The sequence below is a fragment of the Mastomys coucha genome, unplaced genomic scaffold, assembly GCF_008632895.1.
Source record: "Mastomys coucha isolate ucsf_1 unplaced genomic scaffold, UCSF_Mcou_1 pScaffold6, whole genome shotgun sequence".
In the NCBI taxonomy this organism is placed as follows: Eukaryota; Metazoa; Chordata; class Mammalia; order Rodentia; family Muridae; genus Mastomys; species Mastomys coucha.
In genome coordinates, this window is record NW_022196912.1 from 8,614,651 (window position 1) to 8,621,972 (window position 7,322).

Below are 7,322 nucleotides of genomic sequence, written 5' to 3' on the forward strand. Positions count from 1 at the left end.
GGAGGGAGGGAGGGAGGGAGAGGGAGAGGAACTCTTTCCCCACTGGGAATCTAACTGAGAAGAGCCTCATAGAGAGGGTGTTTAAAATTCTCTGAAGCGCTTTCTCACTACCTGGCCATCTTGGCGGCTGATCTTGGTTGGGGGTTGTCTTGCACCTTAAGGCAGGAAGATGGTGGCTGCAAAGAAGATGAAAAAGTCTCTGGAGTAGATCAACTCTAGGCTCCAGCTTGTTATGAAAAGTGGAAAGTACAGACTCTGAAGATGATCAGACAAGGCAAAGCGAAGTTGGTTATCCTCGCCAACAACTGCCCAGCTTTGAGGAAATCTGAAATAGAGTATATGCCATGTTGTCTAAAACTGGTGTCCATCACTACAGTGGCAATAATATTGAATTGGGCACAGCGTGTGGAAAATACTACAGAGTATGTACACTGGCTATCATTGACTCAGGTGATTCTGATATTATTAGAAGCATGCCAGAGCAGACTGATGAGAAGTAAACAAGAACGTTTGTCTTTAATAAAACTTTGCCACAGCTCCTTTTGAAAAACAAACAAACAAAACAAAACAAAACAAAAAATTCTCTGAAGCACTCACTCCACTGGGCTGGGCTGGTGGCCAGCAGGAGGGCTGGTGGAGCTGTCCGCGGTGCTGAAACATCACAGGTTGGCAGACTTGGTTGTTTCTTCTAACTCTGGGACCATGATAATGAGCTGAAGGTCCAGCCCAGTGCCAAAGTTGGGCATATCTCATTTTCTTTCTCAAGACTAACTTATTACTTTGATCTCAGAGCAGAACAAATTGGGTTTCTGTATTGTATACAGAGAGGATTCATAAACACTAAAAACCAGAATTCTCCCCTGGAAAGACAATATCTAATCCCCTGTGGTCAGTTTGAGATGCTACAACAAAATGCCAGAGACTATAGGTAGCTTATGAACAACAGAATTTAGTTTTCTTTTCTTTCCTTCCCATCCCCCTTCTCATTCTAGTTCCTTTTGGTATAGAGCATTACTTAATTACCTTAAGATAGCTTCAAACTCACAACCCTATCTTATTCTTCAGTCGAGATTTTAAAATGTGCCCTTGCTGGGTGGTAGTAGTTCAGACCTTTGATATCAGTACTCAGGAGAGTCAGGAGAATCTCTGTAAGTTCGAAGTCAGCCTGGCCTACAAAGTAAATTTCAGGACAACCAAGGCTACATAGAAAAACCCTCTCTCAAAAAAAAAAACCAAAAAAAAAACAAAAAACAAAAAAACAAAAAAACTGCTGGGTGGTTGTGGCGCATGCCTTTAATCCCAGCACCTGGGAGGCAGAGGCAGGTGGATTTCTGAGTTCAAGGCCAGCCTGGTCTACTGAGTGAGTGCCAGGACAGCCAGGGCTACACGGAGAAACCCTGTCTTGAAAAAACCAACCAACCAAACAAACAAACAAACAAACAAACCAAAACTAAAAATAAGCTATATATATATATATATATATATATATATATATATATATACACACACATATATGTATATATGTATATATACATATATACATATATACATATATACATATATACATATATATGTGTGTATATATATATATATATATATATTCATTATGCCTTGTGAAAAGATTTTCTCTTGTAGATCTATAGGCTGGAAGCCTGAGATTAGAATAATAGCTAAGCCAGGGTCCAGTGAAGTTCTTCATCTGGGTACAGACCACACGGTCTTCTTACAACATTCTCACACAACACAGAAGAGGGCAAGCTGCTCTCTGGCCTCTTCTTTTAAGGATGCCATCTCATTTGTGTGGGCTCCACCTCCCTCACAGCCCCACCTCAGATCCTATCCCAGCAGACTTCAGTGCACTCCCCAGCTGAGGTCTGATTACTGACTAATAGTGCACAGAGCCACAGCCCTGGGCACTGCCAAGGAACACGTGGGTGTGCAAACATGATTGCTGCACAATCTGTGCCCAAGCCTTTAAATTTCAACTCGCAGTGTAAGGAAATTTCCAGTCTCCATGGTGTGTGGAGTGCTGACACGTTTTCCATGACATCTTTTATTTCCTATTATCAGAAAGGGCAGGATTTCTTCTGAAAAAGAAGAAAAAGAAGATACACAGAATATCCGTTTTAAGTGTTATTTTTGTTCTTGAAAGGGCTTCTCATAGTCTTTCAAAGAGAGCTTTTTTTCCTCCAGAGATTTATTTTGATAGAATTAGCTGAGCCTTGTCAGGGAGAACAAAATTTTTGTGAGCTTCCCATACCAGTAAAATGCCAAATTATATGCTGTAAGTTTCTTGTTTTATTATATCCGGGTCCAGTCAAAGAGAAAAAAGATTTTGAATCCAGAACTATTAGCATTTGGAGACAAAAGAGAGACTTCAGCACAGCCGCTTGCCAGGGCTGCTTTTCCCAACCCTGGAGGCTCTGTCACTCAGGTAACTCGATGCTGGTAAATCTCCTCTCTGCTCTTCTGGGCCAGAAAGTTTTATGCAGGATAAAGTTCCTAGCATGGGACAATTGCCCAGTACTTCCCCACCCTATAAAAAGATAAAACTTCAACAGGAAAACCATTACATTTGAAAGAGATTATATTGTCTAGCCATGCCTGGTGATACACACCTTTAAATCCAGCACTTGGGAGGAAGAAGCAGGTGGATCTCCATGAGTTTTAGGTCATTTTGTTGTTGTTTTGTTTTGTTTTTGCATAGTGAGCTCTGGGCAACCAGGGACCATATAGTAAGACTTGGTTTCAATGGAATGAAAAATAAAATAATAAAAATAAACAAAGGAGGTGATATGATATGAAGAAAGGAATTTAGATTTAAAGCCATAAATGTCTGGCAGAGCTACTCTAGACTACTATGAACAAAATACCTGAGCCTCACTGCACCTTAGTTTCCACTTGTCCAGGTGAGAGCTGGCAGGGGAGGGGAAGGGATGACATAGGGGTAAGATGCAATATGTCCTCATGGTGGAGTTAGCAGGGTGCTGTATTGGATACATTTCCTGTTGGAGAAAGGAGAACACTAGGTAACATTTAGGCTTAACTGGGAGAGTGAAAAGAGCCAGGAAAGAAACCATCCAGGCAGGGACTGGAGGTTGGACCTCAAAGGAGAAGTAGGCATCTTCATTGTTACCCTGTAAAGTCACAGGAGTATGGGAGATGAGCAAGTGTAGACAGAAAAGAGATGCAATGTTCAGAGTTGAAAAAAGGAGACTCTATAAAGTAGCCTCAGAAGGGCACTCGTGGGTTTGGCTACAAGTCTATTGGTAAGCAGAATGGTGGGAGCAGACACCTGATTAGAGTATGTTCAAGAGCAAATGGCAGGTTAAACAGCTTGTTCTCAAGCACTCCATTGTAAAGCTGACTGGGGAGTTTGCCGGAAGCAGAAGTCGAGTCAGAGAACCTTCCCTGATTTCATTTCTCAGATGGGGGTATATAACAATGCATGCTGATGGGGGCTCTTTCAGCAGAAGGGGGCAAACTAACATGCAAGGGAAAGAAGGGGGAGATTCAAAGGCAAGAGGAAGAGGTTGGGTCTGAATGTAGACAAGGGCCAGCCTCAGACACAAGACTTGAGAGGAAGAAAGACTGAGCACAGATGCAAGGGAGAGTGGAATCACCGCCTTGTGAATCTCCAGTGTTACTGCAGCAGCCAGGCACCTTGGAGAAGGATACGCGGTCAGGCACCTGGGAGAAGGATGCGCGGTCAGTGGAAGCTTTAACGGAGCAGGATAGGGAAGCTGGGCTGTCTTCACTCTGATTCCTTTCCCACTGACTATTCCTGTGGTCCCTCTGGTCTCTCCAACCAGGATCAAGCGTGGACATCGAATGCTAATGAGACAATCCTCGGTCCAATCTCAGGCGCTTGTTTCTGAAAGAGTCAACCTGGCACCTTACCAGCACCCAAGAGCTTTGGGGTTTCTGACAATTAAATAAAGGTCTAGGCTTCTAACACTAGCTCTAGCCACCAGCCCTACTGTTCAGTTTGCCTTCGTGTCATGTTAACAAATGGGAAGGACAGGGGCACTGAAAAAGAACGGATGAAAAGACACACCCTCCCTCCATGACTGCCAAACCATAGCTCAGACAGCAACTTCCAGGAGAATGGACCAGGGTAAGATGTCATGACAAGTCCCACATCAAATTGTGTGTGTGTGTGTGTGTGTGTGTGTGTGTGTGTGTGTGTGCGTGCGAGTGCGCGCGCACACACACACACACACACACACACACACACACACACACACACGTTACAATGCACATGCCCTAGGCAGATCAGGTCTCTCACTACCCCAGAACTTGCAAAGGAGCCTACGGAGCTGGCCAGCAAACCCCAGGGATTTATTGTCGTTACTTCCCTAGTGCCAGGATCATATGCACTCTGCAGCACCTGACTTTTGTTTCTTCACACCTGGACTTTTAAATATGGGTTCTGGGGATCATACTTAGGTCTCCATGCCTGTGCCACCTGCGTTTCACTGACTAAGGTGTCTCCAAGGCCCTCTATCGCCTACTTTTTATTTATTTATTTACTGTGTAGAGTTGGGAATGGAGCCCAGAGCCGTGTGGCTATCCAGTGCCCTCCCTTGGATCAATTGCTCGCCTTCCCACACTCATTCCAAGAGTTCCCAGGATCATCCTGGAGCCCTTACAATCAGCCACTCAACTAATGATTTGTTTGCTTTCTATCAACCTCATAGCTCTTTCTTCTAGTATTTATTTCCCTTTACTATGATCACTATCAGTTTAAATCCCTCAGACTGTGCTGGGCAGTGGTAGTACACACCTTTAGTCCCAGCATTTGGGAGGCAGAGGCAGGCAGATTTCTGAATTTGAGGCCAGCCTGGTCTACAGAGTGAGTTCCAGGACAGCCAGGGCTACACAGAGAAACTCTGTCCCGAAAAAAAATAAAATCCCTCAGACTGTTATAAAAGCCCTAAATTCAGAATCAGAGTCTTCTCTAATGATTTGTTTTTTAAAGCAATAACAGTTTGTCTTAGTTCATACCCCACTTTGAATGAAGCTTCGGGGCTTTGGCTGACATTGAAAGATGAAAGAGGGAGAAGACAGGTCAGTAATCAGTTTTTGAGACATTCTGGCGGCACTGTGGAACTTCATAGATTCACAAGGGACATCAGAGGCACTGAGATGGCAGAGATTGTTATGGCAGAAGCAACTGGAAAATGTCCTGAGCCTGAAACACAGACGGATTAACATCACTGGGGCGGACAGTAATGACTAGTACTTAGAAATGCCAGAGGCGCATTCTGCCAGTTAAGACAAGGAAAAAACACATTTCCAGTCTCCTAAGACCTCAGATACTTCCAGGCTCTGAGGGTAAGCATCGCCCTGTGGGGTTTGCAGAGAGGTTGGGCAGCCCCCTTGTGCTGAGAGGGGAATCATTGCCAGATCTGCTACGGGCAGCACAGCACAGCACAGCACAGGAGGCTGAACACAGCAGTCATGGGCCACCTCCTGGAGGCTAAGTTAGTAATGACTCAATATATAATTCAGTGCAACCAGATGCCTTCAGCATCTCTGGGTACCAGGCTTATTTTAGTGGTCCCAGGTAAATGTCTCTTTTTCTCCAAATGCCCAGTGGCTCAACAAATGGGTTTTGAAACATATTTTATGATTTACCTTTGGAGGATAATTAGAATGTCATTTCCATTACCGACATTGGGATAAAATAATTTTGTTCTGGCATGTTTATTTCTAGGAAGCAAACAAAGCTTTGGCAGAAGGGAAAGCTCTGAAGGTCTGCTGCCTTCCTTGGGAAGGGCCTGCACTTTCCCCGTACCAATCTGATGAGCGAAATAAATGTGGATATCTGGCCCGACTTAAGGGAGGCACTGGTGAATCGTGTAAAACTGCAGAAGGGTAGGATCGGATCATACAGTGTAAACCATGTGACTTTAGGCCCAAGTGACTCTAAAACCCACCCAAATCTGATCAACAGGGAACACGGTACTGTTCCAGATCTCATAACCAAACAGAGGTGTCAAACAGGTCCTCTGTTTTCTGTAAGTCCTTATTCCTACAGCTGAGAAGGTGTGGTGGACAGAGCAAAAGGCGTGATGAGATGTGTAAGTACACTGAGCTTCAGAGTTTGGAAATGAGGAGAGCCAATGTTGGTTGCAAGAGTTCCTGGGAGGAAGTGTAACCACTGGTCTTCTATTGACCTGCATGCAATTGCCACCATTCTTGCTGTGTCTTTGTATGTGAGCTGTTCTTTAAAACAGTATACAGAAGTAGTTAAATGCACTCATTGGATTGGAACCAGCCTACCTGGATTTCAAACCTGGCTCGACCATTTCTAGAAGGATTTCAGAAGGACAAGTGACTTGTCCTTTCTGGTTCCATTTCTTTTTCTTTCTTCTTCTTTATTTACTTTACATTCCAATTCATCAAAGCTTCTCCCTCTCCTCTCTTCCTAGTCCCTCTCTCTCTCTCTCTCTCTCTCGCCTCTCCTTCCTGCCTCTATCCACCCCTCCTCCCCTTCTCCTCAGAAAAGGGGAGCCCTCCCATGAGCATCAACCAGCCTTGGCAGATCAAGTTGCAGCAAGGCTAGGCTCATCTTCTTCTGTTGAAGCCAGACAAGGCAGCCCAGTTAGGGGAAAGAGATCCAAAGGCGGGCAGTGTAGTCAGAGACAGCTCTGCTCTAGCTTTAGGGGTCCCACAGGAAGACTCAGCTGCACAACTGTTATACGTGTGCAGAGGACCTAGGCCCATCCAATGGTTGCTCTCTGCTTGGCGGTTCAGTCTCTGTGAGCCCCTATGGGCCCAGGTTTCCTTGACCTCTCTGGTTCCTTCAGTTCTTCCTCCACATCTTTCACAGTATTCCCCAAGTTCTACTTAATGTTTGGCTGTGGGTCTCTGCATCTGTTTCCATCAGTTGCAGGGTGAAGTTAATGCTAGCAATAATGAGTTATGCTAGGCCATTGTCTGCAAATGTAGCAAAATAGCATTAATAGTGAGGGGTGGCACCCTCTCATGGCATGGGTCTCAAGCTGGGCCAGCCATTGGTTGGTCTTTCCCACAAATTCTGCTCTATTCCTGACCCCTGTATATCCTGTAGGCAGGACAAATTGTGGGTCTAGGTTTTATGGCTGAATTGGTGTTCCAATCCCTCCATTAGAAATCTTGCCTGGTTACAAAAGATGGCTGGTTCAGGCTCCACATCCCACATTGCTAGGAGACTCATAGATTCCTGACTCCCAATGAGTCCAGGTTTCTAGCTCATCACAGAGATGCCCCCCCCCAATCCAATTGCCTCTCCCAGCACTCCCTCCACTCTCTCCCACCTTATCACTCACACTCCC

At 44.9% G+C, this 7,322-nt stretch overlaps 1 pseudogene; it reads left to right on the forward strand.

The window, feature by feature from the left end:
• The first annotated feature begins 169 nt into the window (after window positions 1–169).
• LOC116080369 lies at window positions 170–500 on the forward strand (annotated as a pseudogene).
• Window positions 501–7,322: the final 6,822 nt, after the last annotated feature.